This window comes from Bubalus bubalis, chromosome 21 (assembly GCF_019923935.1).
Source record: "Bubalus bubalis isolate 160015118507 breed Murrah chromosome 21, NDDB_SH_1, whole genome shotgun sequence".
NCBI lineage: Eukaryota > Metazoa > Chordata > Mammalia > Artiodactyla > Bovidae > Bubalus > Bubalus bubalis.
Window position 1 is genome coordinate 30899739 of NC_059177.1, and position 16368 is coordinate 30916106.

At 37.7% G+C, this 16368-nt stretch overlaps 1 long non-coding RNA gene and 1 other non-coding gene across 3 annotated transcripts in view; one reads left to right on the plus strand and one right to left on the minus strand.

The window, feature by feature from the left end:
- Positions 1 to 16368, minus strand: part of LOC112581125 — a 470843-nt gene that overhangs the window by 240761 nt on the left and 213714 nt on the right. The window lies entirely within an intron of this gene.
- LOC112581290 lies at positions 5330 to 5433 on the plus strand. The gene has a single exon (XR_003105825.1). It is a non-coding gene; the product is annotated as a U6 spliceosomal RNA (small nuclear RNA).

Below are 16368 nucleotides of genomic sequence, written 5' to 3' on the forward strand. Positions count from 1 at the left end.
CTGATTTTTGATTTCTTGGTTTCTTCGCTCTGAGTTGCCTTGACTGGGCAATGTACCTTTTTAAAATGTCTGGCCTACTGTGTGGATCTTAGTTCCCTGACCAGGGATTGATCCTGTACCTCCTGCATTGGAAGCACAGAGTCTTAACCACTGGTCCACCAGAGAAATCCCTGGACAGTGTAATTTTGCAGAAGATAATTGCTTCTTTCCAGGTGGTTCATTCTATATAATTCTCTCCTTCCTCATTCTGATAACGAGCGTCTCTGCCTGTTTCCTCAGGCCTAGGGTGGTACCATCTAGAACGTTTCCAGTCCTAGTAATAGTTATTCTACATACACACCTTTGAAAATTCCCTCTGTAAACAAACCTTTCTTAAGTTATCCTATTTTGAGTGTCCCATCTGTTTCCTAATTTTACATTCTTGCAGATATACAGGGCAACAGAAAATTTAAAAAGTGTTAATATAGCCTAAAAAAAATCAGGAATAATGTATTTGGAAGTGAATCTAATCCAAAGGGTGCCTTGGTAGATAGGATGAAGACTAAGGTCCAAGTACAATTCGGATCTGATGCTGGGAAAAGACTGAAGGCAAAAGGAGAAGGGGGCAGCAGAGGATAAGATGGTTAGATAGCATCACCAATTCAATGGATATGAATTTGAGCACACTCTGAGAGACAGTGGAGGATAGAGGAGGCTGGCAAGGGGCAGTCATTCGAGTCACAGAGTCAGACATGACTTATTGACTTAGCAACAACAATTCTATTCACTACATCAAAGAAAACAACCCTTGCAGAAAAGGTAATGAATGTAGTTAAATATCTGAAGAATTGTTATGATCTGCCTCATCAGGAAATAAATATTTTACCTTAAAACCCACTGAAATGGTGGTAGGGAGTTTTCTGTTTTTGTTTTAGATGAATAGATGCATTCTTGTATTGGGAGAGGTATTGGACTGCATATCTTTAAGATTCCTTCCAACTCTAAGATTTGGTGTTGCCATGGCCTCGCATAACCCAAATAAAACCCAGGGTCTCATCTGACTCATTCTGGGGCCACAATGAAAGAAACAGACCATAAATTGCAACACAAGTTAAAAGTAACTACAACCCTTTTCTGAACTGTTTGCACACCACTGAAAGGGATTCAATCAATGTTTTACAATAAAGACTTTTAAAAATTCTCATTTCTTCCTTCTCTCTGAAAGCTGCTTCTATCAACTTTCTTTTTGTCCAGTCTCAAGTGTTTCCATCAACATTCTCCTAGCTACCATATCTACTAAAGCTCTGTCTTCTTACTCCCACTTTCAACTTTTTTTTCTCTCTCTCTGTACTAAGAGGAAATTTCACATAACTTCCTGATTTTTCTTTCCATTGACTACATTTAGATACACTAGACTATATCTGGATACACGATAGGATGAACATAGCAGTATAAAGTGTTGTGTTGGAAATGTCTAGGTGGTGAGGAATAGAGTGGGAGTACTGGGTAAAGAGGAGAAGGCAATGGCACCCCACTCCTGTACTCTTGCCTAGAAAATCCCATGGACAGAGGAGCCTGGTGGGCTGCAGTCCATGGGGTCGCTACAGTCGGACATGACTGAGCGACTTCACTTTCACTTTTCACTTTCATGCATTGGAGAAGGAAATGGCAACCCACTCCAGTGTTCTTGCCTGGAGAATCCCAGGGACAGGAAGTCTGGTGGGCTGCCGTCTATGGGGTCGCACAGAATCGGACACGACTGAAGCAATGCAGCAGCAGCAGCAGCACTGGGTAAAGACGAAGGACAGGGAGTTTTGATTGACTGAACATCTTTGTCCCATCACATTAGATTCTCAAATAAGCAAGTTAACTGGAATGGAAATATATAACTTTAACATATCATCCTATATAGGAATTTGTTTAGGAAGACTGTTGAATACGAGAAAAAATACTGATATGAATAAAATTTGAAGCTGATAATGACAAAGCTTCAGGTGTTTTTTGTTTTGTTTTTCAGTTGAGATGCAATGGCAACTTTCCGTGCATTTAAGTCTCACCATTTTATGTGTCTGTATCATTCACAACTTTAGGCAAGCTCGCTGAGTTCTTTACCTGAACTTCTATCTACCTCATGGGGGGTACTATGAAATTTAAGTGATAGATGTTTTTAATTCTTTTTTGTAATTTAAATTATTTCTTTTAATTGGAGGATAATTAATTTACAATATTGTGATGGTTTTTGCCATACATCAACATGAATCGGCCACAGGTACCCACATGTTTCCTTGATTTTGAACCCCTTTCATACTTCTCTCCCCCTTCGATCACTCTGGGTTGTCCCAGAGCACCAGCTTCGGGTCCCCAGCTTCATGCATCGAGCTTGCACTCATCATTTGTTTTACATACGGTAATGTACATGTTTCAATACTATTCTCTCCAATCACCCTACCCTCACCTTTTCCCACTGTATATTAATGCACATATATGGAATTTAGAAAGATGGTACCCATGATCCTACATGCAGGGAAGTAAAGGAGACACAGACTTAAAGACTTTTAGACTAAGTGATATATTTCTATAGAACACTTCGCACTATAGTAATAAGTAATCAAGGGTCAGCATTATTACAGCTATCACTATTAGAAGTTTTATTATAATAAGTATTATTATAGATAAAAAGCTCTGTATAATACACATATTAACTTTCAGCTTGAAAAATTTTAGAGAAATAAAGCTAATCTAAAAGTTTGGATTATATTTATGGTAAAGAATGACCAGGTAGATATTCAACTAATTTCCTCTTTTTTCTTAGACTGTATTTTTTAGCCTCTTCTGAGGTTAAATATGGCCATTCATCTGAGATCCATCCAATGGAATGAGATTGGAAATAATACCTGTAACTCCCAGGACTAGTCCATAAAATTCCTCTCATGTCCAAGGCTGCATGATTGATACCCTTTTACGACAGAGCAACCTGAGATGGCAGTGTTGGCAGCCACATTCTGCTGATGATAGAACCTCAAGGTGGAAGGAGCCCTGGGTCCTTAAATTCTTTCTTAGAAGAAAGTAATTTGCCAATCTGAGACACGGGTTTTAGATTTTTTATGGTGCTGAAATAGACTTCTATTATCTTCAAGCCCACTCATTTCTTAGTTGTTGTTGTTGTTGTTTTTCTCACTGTAATACCTAGGGTTTTCCCAGACAAAACCATAATACAAAACGATACAGGCACTCCCATGTTCATAGCATCACTATTTACAATAGCCAAGACATGGAAACAACTTTAAATGTCCACTGACAGATGAATGGATAAAGAAGATATGATAAACACACACACAATGGAATATTATAAAAAAATGAAATAATGCCATTTGCAACAGCATAGAGGGACCTAGAAATGATCATACTAAGCAAAATAAGCCAGAAAGACAAATACCATATGGTATCGCTTATCTGTGGAATCTAAAATACACCATAAAAGCATGTATCCATGAAAGAGAAACAGACTCACAGATACAGTGAACAAACTTGTGGCTGCCAAGGGCTGGGGTAGGGGAGGGAAGGATTATGAGTTTGGGATTAGCAGAGACAAACTTGTATATATAGGAGGAATAAACAAGGCTCTACTGTATAGCATAGGGAACTATGTCCACTATCTTGTGGAAACCATAATGGGAAAGAATATGAAAAAGAATGTATATATATAAAACTAAAACTGAGTCAATTTGCTGTAGAGCAGAAATTAATACAACTTTATAAATCAACTACACTTCAATAAAATCTAATAAATACTTACCTAGCTAGTATAATAATACACACTAAAATTTTTTTGCAATAAAAATTCTTTGACATGATGAAGCTAAAATATCAAACTTATACTTTTAATTTGTGTATTTTTCTTATACTCTAAGTATTTCTTTCAATGTATTTTTCAAGGTTTCTCTCTTAGTTTCAAAGTGTTCTAACTCTTTGTTTGAATATTATATCAGTGTATACTTCTACAAGATCTACAGTTAATTTTCTTCTTGTAATTTTTAATCATAAATATATACAGGTGCTCAGTACAACGTCTTAGAAGTAGTTATCAAATAACTTGGTCTAGTAATGGGAAGAAAGATATAAGCAGAAAACAATGACAGAAATGTTGTCCCAAGGTCCATAGCCTAGTGGGAAGCACTAGTGGAAACTATTTTGACATTAAGTGAATGGAGAAAACATGACTTAATAAATATATTTCTTTGCAATTTTAGTTTTAACAGCATTTTATATATTTAGTTTCTCTGTTCCAAGTGGTGTAAAGTGAGTCACTTGCCAGTGGACTTGCCAGTCCAGTTTTGATGCATGATACTGGATGCTTGGGGCTGGTGCACTGGGACGACCCAGAGGGATGGAATGGGGAGGGAGGAGGGAGGAGGGTTCAGGATGGGGAACACATGTATACCTGTGGCAGATTCATTTTGATATTTGGCAAAACTAATACAATTATGTAAAGTTTAAAAATAAAATAAAATTTAAAAAAATTCTTAAAAAAAAAAAAGGAGATACACAACAGCAAAAAATAAATAAATAAATAAATAAATAAATAAAAAAGACCCTGATGGGCTCTGTATCAACCTAGAGGGGTGGGATGGGGAGGGAGATGGGAGAGAGGTTCAAAAGGGAGGGGATATATGTATACCTATGGCTGATTCATGCTGAGGTTTGACAGAAAACAACAAAATTCTGTAAAGCAATTATCCTTAAATTAAAAAATAAATTAATTAAGAAAAAAAAAAAGAAGACCCTAATGCTGGGAAAGATTGAAGGCAGGAGGAGAAGGGGACAACAGAGGATGAGGTGGTTGGATGGCATCACCGACTCAATGGACATGAGTTTGAGCAAGCTCAGAGAGATGGTGATGGACAGGAAAGCTGTGCATGCTGCAGTCCAGGCGGTTCAGATATGACTGAGCAACTGAACAACAAGGGAAACAGGGAAGTTACCTGACTTAAATCAGATAATTTCATTCTAAACAAAGAGAATTGTGTGTGTGTGTGGTGTTTTACAGTAAAAGTCTCATGATTTCAATTTATTGCAACTCAAAACATTTCTTAGATTTTAATATTAATATGTTGCAAACTGTCTGTCAGAATGGAATTTGGGGCCAGGAAAAATAGAAGATCTACTTCAAAGTGAGGTAGACAATGACTCAAGTACATGCAGAAAAATCACAAGGCAAAGCTCTGAAGACATTGTGCCATGCCTTTCTACTAAATGCCAAAAGTCTGTAAAACTGCCATAGAAATATACATATTTTCAGGGAAAAGAGATATTTCTGTTAATTTAAATGTCTTTTAAAATACACATTAGTGCTTGCTTTGGCAGACATATACTAAAAATGAAACGATACAGAGAAGATTAGCATGGCCCCTGTGCAAGGATGACACGCAAATTCGTGAAGCGTTCCATATTTTTTAGATGAAGAAATATACCATGTTCATGGATTGGAAGAATCAATATAGTGAAAATGAGTATACTAACCAAAGCAATTTATAGATTCAATGCAATCCCTATCAAGCTACCAAGAATACCAGGTATTCTTCACAGAGCTAGAACAAATAATTTCACAATTTGTATGGAAATACAAAAAACCTTGAATAGCCAAAAAATCTTGAGAAAGAAGAATGGAACTGGAGGAATCAACCAGCCTGACTTCAGGCTCTACTACAAAGCCACAGTCATCAAGACAGTATGGTACTGGCACAAAGACAGAAATACAGATCAATGGAACAATAGAAAGCCCAGAGATAAATCCACACACATATGGACACCTTATCTTTGACAAAGGAGGCAAGAATATACAATGGATTAAAGACAATTCTTTAACAAGTGGTGCTGGGAAAACTGGTCAACCACTTGTAAAAGAATGAAACTAGAACACTTTCTAACACCATACACATAAATAAACTAAAAATGGATTAAAGATCTAAATGTAAGACCAGAAACTATAAAACTCCTAGAAGAGAACATAGGCAAAACACTCTCTGACATACATCACAGCAGGATCCTCTATGACCCACCTCCTAGAATATTGGAAATAAAGGCAAAAATAAACAAATAAACAAATGGGACCTAATTAAACTTAAAAGCTTCTGCACAACAAAGGAAACTATAAGCAAGGTGAAAAGACAGCCTTCAGAATGGGAGAAAATAATAGCAAACGAAGCAACGGACAAACAACTAATCTCAAAAATATACAAGCAACTCCTACAGCTCAACTCCAGAAAAATAAATGACCCAATCAAAAAATGGGCCAAAAAAAAAAAAATGGGCCAAAGAACTAAATAGACATTTCTCCAAAGAAGACATACATATGGCTAACAAACACATGAAAAGATGCTCAACATCACTCATTATCAGAGAAATGCAAATCAAAACCACTATGAGGTACCATTTCACACCAGTCAGAATGGCTGTGATCCAAAAGTCTACAAGCAATAAATGCTGGAGAGGGTGTGGAGAAAAGGGTACCCTCTTACACTGTTGGTAGGAATGCAAACTAGTACAGCCACTATGGAGAACAGTGTGGAGATTCCTTAAAAAACTGGAAATAGAACTGCCTTATGATCCAGCAATCCCACTGCTGGGCATACACACTGAGGAAACCAGAAGGGAAAGAGACACGTGTACCCCAATGTTCATCGCAACACTGTTTATAATAGCCAGGACATGGAAGCAACCTAGATGTCCATCAGCAGATGAATGGATAAGAAAGCTGTGGTACATATACACAATGGAGTATTACTCAGCCATTAAAAAGAATACATGTGAATCAGTTCTAATGAGGTGGATGAAACTGGAGCCTATTATACAGAGTGAAGTAAGCCAGAAAGAAAAACACCAATACAGTACACTAACGCATATATATGGAATTTAGAAAGATGGTAACAATAACCCTGTGTACGAGACAGCAAAAGAGACACTGATGTATAGAACAGTCTTTTGGACTCTCTGGGAGCGGGAGAGGGTGGGATGATTTGGGAGAATGGCATTGAAACATGTATAATATCATATATGAAACGAGTTGCCAGTCCAGGTTTGATGCACGATACTGGATGCTTGGGGCTGGTACACTGGGACGACCCAGAGGGATGGTATGGGGAGGGAGGAAGGAGGAGCGTTCAGGATGGGCAACACATGTACACCTGTGGTGGATTCATTTTGATATAAGGCAAAACCAATACAATATTGTAAAGTTAAAAAATAAAATTAAATTAAAAAAATAAATTCAAAAAAATATATACACATTAGCTTTAATAGGAGTCAATGATATTTTCAAAGATGCAACAGTCTAGATGGATGTCAATGAACCTTCATACATATATAATAGGTGTATTTTAAGTTTTATTGTAGTTTACTTAGTTAAATCATATTATTTATTGTTGCTGCAGCTCCAAGTAATACACTCTGATTTCTCATGCCCTATCTCCATCATAAATCAATCAGCACTATTTTCACTTACACTGTTTTCTAAAAAGTCATTAATTCATTTTTCAACTGTGCATCAGATCTGTCATGTATATCAGATTATCTTATATGTGAGCATTCCAAATAAACTTTGATTTCCATCATCCTTCCCTACCCTACAATGGAGTCTTCATTTCCACAGTGTCCTGCCTTCTTCTTCGAAACAGGATTCTTACTTTCTGGGCTTGCAGCACCAATTCTATAATTTGATACCAAAATTATCCTTTAAAAGATCATTTCTATGAAGCAAGGGAAGAAAAAAAAAGGGTGTTACCCAAACAGCTGTAAAACTTAGCACTTTGTCTTTCCTTGTGGCTACACAATGCTAAACATCCAGATGCAATGCCATCATTTCAGACAATCAGCTGGGTGCCTTGAAACAGGAGGAGTTTGGTAGCTGATAAACAAAGCAGCCTGCTTTGCATCTGGATATTCTGACACTATCCAGACATAGCCTTTATCATAACATGACCCAAGATGAATGTGAGATCTGGGTCCAAAGATCGGCGGTGAGAATGTGTGTAAAATTATTATCAGTTACTGTGATGCCTTACTGCTGCTCATCCCAATTTCTTAGAAATTTTATACCACATTAAAAAATTTCAGAGGGCTCACAAACTTGAAAAAAATTAGCTTAATAAAATCATTTACTCTAGGATGCTCTTGCAAGTAGCACATCTCTCAAAAATTTTTCTAACACCCATCTCAGCTTTAAAAAAAATTTAGGTGTCCTATTTTGTTGGCAGAATCTGGTTCTACTGTTAGGAAAAAGAATCCTTTATTCTTATTTACTTTTACTCCAAAGTTCTGTTTCTCAGTGTTTAGACACAAGCTGAATAAAGTATATCATATTTACAATCATAATGGATTTTAAACACACTCTTAGCCAGAACTTTCAACAGTAAAAAATGCAACTTAAAAAAGAAATCAGTCTTGTCAAAAAACTGTTCTGTTTCCCTGATGCAACCTCACAGCAGTTGTACCCTGGCATGCTACTTAGAAAAAAAAAAAAGAAGTCTGAGATTTGGGTTACAGAGAGAAGGAAAGAGGGGGACAGAATTAATTAAGTGGATTTTCAAACAATATTTCCTAGTGTTAACATTCTAGTTTTATAATATCTGATGGGATTATATTCTGCCCCCAAACTGAGGGAGCAGTCTTTCTCTAGGAACTATTTCAATTTACTTTTGTTTAACCAGTTGGACCCTCAAGAGAATCAGGGTTTATTGTCTCTCTAGCCAGTAGTGTACCTAGATGATGGTCTAAGAGAACTGCCAGTAATCTTAACCCTTTTATGAGTGCAAATTGATCACTTAACATTTTTTTAAAAAGTCCATTTGGTATCTGACCTGTTAACCTTCATATGACGCCATGACATCTTAAAATCAGAGAAACTATTAGAAAAATTATGTCTTAAATATGGGCCTTTGTATCTTTCACACATCCTCTTTTCCTGTGGTTATTACCTAATAATTTTTGACACTGGTGATTAAACATAAAGTTTTACATTTTATGATTCTCTTTCAAACACACAATTGCTGACATATATATCAAGGCAAAAATTAAGCATTCCTAAAGAGTCTGTAATTATATTTATACATTAAAATGTCAACTGGGTAAAATGAATAACTTCAAACAATATTTTAATCTAATTGTTTTAAAACAAAACAATTAATCAGTATTTTACCATCAGTCCTAAATAATCTCATGTTTTAAAAAAACAGAAAGGGGCACTGATATCCTTTTCTAAATTAATTTGAGAGGTGATTATGATTAGGAAAATTCAGTTAATTATTTGATATTTTCATAACCATAACATATCTTTTTGATTAGAGAGAAATCTCTAATTCTTTAAAACTTGAATACTAAAACACATATAATGCTATCATTTATTCCTGTATCTTCAGTACTTGAGGCCCCTTCTAAGGGTTAAGTCAGTGTTACACTCTTTGTGCCTCAAAAGAAAAATTTCTGTGCAGATTATTGCATACGGTGGTGGTCCGTTTCTACTCAGTTTCAAAACTCAGGGTAGGGACCTTCTGAGGTAGAAGCTTTGTTTTAGACAAACGAGGAATTTTGGGGGCAAAGTGAATCTTTCAGAACCTCCAGGCTTCATCTTCTGTACTTTCTTCCCTTCTTGAAGCTGAAAAACATCCTCAGGTTCTGAGTGTCTGCATGAGCGCTTTCTACTCTGTAAGTTTCTTACTCCATAAGAAGCATCTGTCTTCTCCAAGCAAGATACCTAATGAACTCATCCATACTGAGAGGGAAATATTAGCTCACATTTAAAAGTTACCATTTACCCTTTGAACAAACCAAAGAAATCACTGGTAGTTAGGGATGTGCCACTATCAGCAAGTCTGAATAAATTCCTTTACTCAACAAGCAAATGTATGAGTCTAACATTTTGAGGACAGTAGAAGACAAATAAACAAACAAAAAAATGATGAACAAGACATTTATCTGGACTTCAAAGAACTTACAATCTAATTAGACTGATGAAACAGACAAATAAATGAGATTAGAAGTTTCATCTTTCTTTGAAAGTCTTTTTGCTCCACAGTAACTCAGAAATTCCTCCTACAGGATCAATCTTGCATGCTAACCTGTGTTTATACTTATCAGAGCTCTTAAAATACTTCATGTGTTTATGGACTGTAAAACTGTGGACTCCCTGAGGCCAGAGACTTATTTCTGAATATCCAGCATATCATAGTAGGTTTCCAATAAGTGTGTTTTTTAAAATGAATGGGAGTATAAGTATATTAATTAGTTACTCAATCACTTTGTGTTTCTGGATGCTATCTGTAGCTGGCAATAACTGAAGTTGTCTACAGCAGAAAGAAGAGAAGAGGCTCAAAAAGGGGACAATTTGAATATAAGGAACAGGAAGAAGCAGAGAAACCCAGACAATTGCCGAAGAAGGATGAGGGGCCCAAAGTCTCCTCAGAGATACAGAACTCATGTTACACAGTTTGAAATATCTGCTCATAACTTTGCTTTTCAAACAGATGTTTACTCTATTACTAAAGGGTTTGAAAACGTTTCTTTGGAAAAAGAGCCTAAATATGTAACATCATGAGTCACAATAAAGAGACTATAATTATTCAAGTCAGACCACACCCCCTCCAAAAAAAAAAAAGAACTATCTCTGAGCTTGGAATTATAAAGAGCTAATTCATTAAAAGCATTTACAGAAAGAGACAAATATTGGCTAACATCACTAACATGTAGAATATGATAAAAGCAGAACTAGTAAAAACAGAAGGTAGAATGGTGGTTTCCGCAGGCTTGGGGTGGGGGGAAGCGGGGAACTGGGGAGATGTCATTCAAGGGTACAAACTCACAACTATTAAACATGTCCTGCAGATCTAAGGTACAGTACAGTGATCACAGGCAACAGTACTGTATTTCAGACTTCAAAGCTGTGAAGAGAATACATCAGATTTGTTCTTACTGCTAAAAAATAATGTGACAAGATAGAGGTGCTAACACTGATGGTAATTTCATTATAATATACAAATGTATCACATCAACACTCCTTAAACCTAAATAATTTTATATGTCAATTACAGCTCAGTTTTTAAAAAAGGATTTTTCTTTATGTTTGAGAAATGATCAAAGAAAATGTACTATGAAAGGTCAGACTCAGTTTTTCTGCTACATAGTTCTGATGATACTAATAGAGAGATTAGGTTTCCAAATAATAAAACTTGCTCAGTTCAGTTCATGTCACCTCACTCCAGTACTCTTGCCTGGAAAATCCCATGGACGGAGGAGCCTGGAAGGCTGTAGTCCATGGGGTCCCTGAGGGTTGGACACGACTGAGCGACTTCACTTTCACTTTCATGCATAGGAGAAGGAAATGGCAACCCACTCCAGTGTTCTTGCCTGGAGAATCCCAGGGACGGAGGAGCCTGGAGGGCTGCCGTCTATGGGGTCTCACCGAGTCGTAACGACTGAAGTGATGTGAGCAGCAGCAGCAGCAGCAGTTCAGTTCAGTTGAATTCAGTCACTTAGTCGTGTCCGACTCTTTACGGCCCCATGAATTGCAGCATGCCAGGCCTCCCTGTCCATCATCAATGCCCGGAGTTTACTCAAATTCATGTCCATCGAGTCAGTGATGCCATCCAGCCATCTCATCCTCTGTGGTCCCCTTATCCTCCTGCCCCTAATCCCTCCCAGCATCAGGGTCTTTTCCAGTGAGTCAACTCTTCACATGAGGTGGCCAAAGTACTGGAGTTTCAGCTTCAACATCAGTCCTTCCAATGAACACCCAGGACTGATCTTTATTTTTTATTTTATTTATTTATTATTTTTTTTAAAATTTTATTTTAAAAACTTTACATAATTGTATTAGTTTTGCCAAATATCAAAATGAATCCACCACAGGTATACATGTGTTCCCCACCCTGAACCCTCCTCCCTCCTCCCTCCCCATACCATCCCTCTGGGTCATCCCAGTGCATTAGCCCCAAGCATCCAGTATCGTGCATCGAACCTGGACTGGCAACTCGTTTCATACATGATATTTTACATGTTTCAATGCCATTCTCCCAAATCTTCCCACCCTCTCCCTCTCCCACAGAGTCCATAAGACGGTTCTGTACATCAGTGTCTCTTTTGCTGTCTCGTACACAGGGTTATTGTTACCATCTTTCTAAATTCCATATATATGCGTTAGTATACTGTATTGGTGTTTTTCTTTCTGGCTTACTTCACTCTGTATAATAGGCTCCAGTTTCATCCACCTCATTAGAACTGATTCACATGTATTCTTTTTAATGGCTGAGTAATACTCCATTGTGTATATGTACCACCGCTTTCTTATCCATTCATCTGCTGATGGACATCTAGGTTGCTTCCATGTCCTGGCTATTATAAACAGTGCTGCGATGAACATTGGGGTACACGTGTCTCTTTCCCTTCTGGTTTCCTCAGTGTGTGTGCCCAGCAGTGGGATTGCTGGATCATAAGGCAGTTCTATTTCCAGTTTTTTAAGGAATCTCCACACTGTTCTCCATAGTGGCTGTACTAGTTTGCATTCCTACCAACAGTGTAAGAGGGTTCCCTTTTCTCCACACCCTCTCCAGCATTTATTACTTGTAGACTTTTGGATCACAGCCATTCTGACTGGTGTGAAATGGTACCTCATAGTGGCTTTGATTTGCATTTCTCTGATAATGAGTGATGTTGAGCATCTTTTCATGTGTTTGTTAGCCATATGTATGTCTTCTTTGGAGAAATGTCTATTTAGTTCTTTGGCCCATTTTTTGATTGGGTCATTTATTTTTCTGGAGTTGAGCTGTAGGAGTTGCTTGTATATTTTTGAGATCAGTTGTTTGTCCGTTGCTTCATTTGCTATTATTTTCTCCCATTCTGAAGGCTGTCTTTTCACCTTGCTAATAGTTTCCTTTGATGTGCAGAAGCTTTTAAGGTTAATTAGGTCCCATTTGTTTATTTTTGCTTTTATTTCCAATATTCTGGGAGGTGGGTCATAGAGGATCCTGCTGTGATGTATGTCAGAGAGTGTTTTGCCTATGTTCTCCTCTAGGAGTTTTATAGTTTCTGGTCTTACATTTAGATCTTTAATCCATTTTTAGTTTATTTTTGTGTATGGTGTTAGAAAGTGTTCTAGTTTCATTCTTTTACAAGTGGTTGACCAGAGTTCCCAGCACCACTTGTTAAAAAGATTGTCTTTAATCCATTGTATATTCTTGCCTCCTTTGTCAAAGATAAGGTGTCCATAGGTGTGTGGATTTATCTCTGGGCTTCCTATTTTGTTCCATTGATCTATCTTTCTGTCTTTGTGCCAGTACCATACTGTCTTGATGACTGTGGCTTTGTAGTAGAGCCTGAAGTCAGGCTGGTTGATTCCTCCAGTTCCATTCTTCTTTCTCAAGATCGCTTTGGCTCTTCGAGGTTTTTTGTATTTCCATACAAATTGTGAAATTATTTGTTCTAGCTCTGTGAAGAATACTGTTGGTAGCTTGATAGGGATTGCATTGAATCTATAAATTGCTTTGGTTAGTATACTCATTTTCACTATATTGATTCTTCCAATCCATGAACATGGTATATTTCTCCATCTGTTAGTGTCCTCTTTGATTTCTTTCACCAGTGTTTTATAGTTTTCTATATATAGGTCTTTAGTTTCTTTAGGTAGATATATTCCTAAGTATTTTATTCTTTCCGTTGCAATGGTGAATGGAATTGTTTCCTTAATTTCTCTTTCTGTTTTCTCATTATTAGTGTATAGGAATGCAAGGGATTTCTGGGTGTTGATTTTATATCCTGCAACTTTACTATAGTCATTGATTAGTTCTAGTAATTTTCTGGTGGAGTCTTTAGGGTTTTCTATGTAGAGGATCATGTCATCTGCAAATAGTGCGAGTTTTACTTCTTCTTTTCCAATTTGGATTCCTTTAATTTCTTTTTCTGCTCTGATTGCTGTGTCCAAAACTTCCAAAACTATGTTGAATAGTAATGGTGAAAGTGGGCACCCTTGTCTTGTTCCTGACTTTAGAGGAAATGCTTTTAATTTTTCACCATTGAGGATAATGTGTGCTGTGGGTTTGTCATATATAGCTTTTATTATGTTGAGGTATGTTCCTTCTATTCCTGCTTTCTGGAGAGTTTTTTATCATAAATGGATGTTGAATTTTGTCAAAGGCTTTCTCTGCATCTATTGAGATAATCATATGGTTTTTATTTTTCAATTTGTTAATGTGGTGTATTACATTGATTGATTTGCGGATATTGAAGAATCCTTGCATCCCTGGGATAAAGCCCACTTGGGACTGATCTTTAGAATGGACTGGCTGGATCTCCTTGCAGTCCAAGGGACTCTCAAGAGTCTTCTCCAACACCACAGTTCAAAAGCATCAATTCTTCGGCGCTCAACCTTCTTCACAGTCCAACTCTCACATCCATACATGACCACTGGAAAAAACATAGCCTTGACTAGACGGACCTTTGTTGGCAAAGTAATGTTTCTGCTTTTGAATATGCTATCCAGGTTGGTCAAAACTTTCCTTCCAAGGAGTAAGCGTCTTTTAATTTCATGGCTGCAGTCACCATCTGCAGTGATTTTGGAGCCCTCCGCAAAATAAAGTCTGCCACTGTTTCCCTATCTATTTCCCATGAAGTGATAGGACTGGATGCTATGATTTTCGTTTTCTGAATATTGAGCTTTAAGCCAACTTTTTCACTCTCCATTTTCACTTTCATCAAGAGGCTTTTGAGTTCCTCTTCACTTTCTGCCATAAGGGTGGTGTCATCTGCATATCTGTGGTTATTGATATTTCTCCCGGCAACCTTGATTCCAGCTTGTGCTTCTTCCAGCCCAGCGTTTCTCATGATGTACTCTGCATATAAGTTAAATAAACAGGGTGACAATATACAGCCTTGACGTACTCCTTTTTCTATTTGGAACCAGTCTGTTGTTCCATGTCCAGTTCTAACTGTTGCTTCCTGACCTGCATATAGGTTTCTCAAGAGGCAGGTCAGGTGGTCTGGTATTCCCATCTCTTTCAGAATTTTCCACAGTTTATTGTGATGCACACAGTCAAAGGCTTTGGCATAGTCAATAAAGCAGAAACAGATGTTTTTCTGGAACTCTCTTGCTTTGTCCATGATCCAGCGGATGTTGGCAATTTGATCTCTGGTTCCTCTGCCTTTTCTAAAACCAGCTTGAACATCTGCAAGTTCACGGTTCACATATTGCTGAAGCCTGGCTTGGAGAATTTTGAGCATTACTTTACTAGCATGTGAGATGAGTGCAATTGTGCAGTAGTTTGAGCATTCTTTGGCATTGCCTTTCTTTGGGATTGGAATGAAACCGGACCTTTTCCAGTCCTGTGGCCACTGCTGAGTTTTCCAAATTTGCTGGCATATTGAGTGCTGCATTTTCACAGCATCATCTTTCAGGATTTGGAATAGCTCAGCTGGAATTCCATCACCTCCACTAGCTTTGTTCATAGTGATGCTTTCTAAGGCCCACTTGACTTCACATTCCAGGATGTCTGGCTCTAGGTGAGTGATCACACCATTGTGATTATCTGGGTCGTGAAGATCCTTTTTGTACAGTTCTTCTGTGTATTCTTGCCACCTCTTCTTAATATCTTTTGCTTCTGTTAGGTCCATACCATTTCTGTCCTTTATCGAGCCCATCTTTGCATGAAATGTTCCCTTGGTATCTCTCTTTTTCTTGAAGAGATCTCTAGTCCTTCCCATTCTGTTGTTTTCCTCTATTTCTTTGCATTGATCGCTGAAGAAGGCTTTCTTATCTCTCCTTGCTATTCTTTGGAACTCTGCATTCAGATGCTTATATCTTTCCTTTTCTCCTTTGCTTTTCACTTCTCTTCTTTTCACAGCTATTTGTAAGGCTTCCTCAGACAACCATTTTGCTTTTTTGCATTTGTTTTCCATGGGGATGATTGTGATACCTGTTTCCTGTACAATGTCATGAACCTCTGTCCACTGTTCATCAGGCACTCTGTCTATTAGATCTAGTTGCTTAAATCTATTTCTCACTTGTACTGTATAATCATTATGATTATACAGTGGAAGTGAGAAATAGATTTAAGGGCCTAGATCTGATTGGAGAAGACAATGGCACCCCACTCCAGTACTCTTGCCTGGAAAATCCTATGGACGGAGGAGCCTGGTGGACTTCAGTCCATGGGGACGCTAGGAGTTGGACACGACTGAGTGACTTCACTTTGACTTTTCACTTTCATGCATTGGAGGAGGAAATGGCAACCCACTCCAGTGTTCTTGCCTGGAGAATCCCATGGACAGAGGAGCCTGGTGGGCTGCTGTCTATGGGGTCGCACAGAGTCAGACACGACTGAAGCAACTTAGCTGCAGCAACAAATCTGA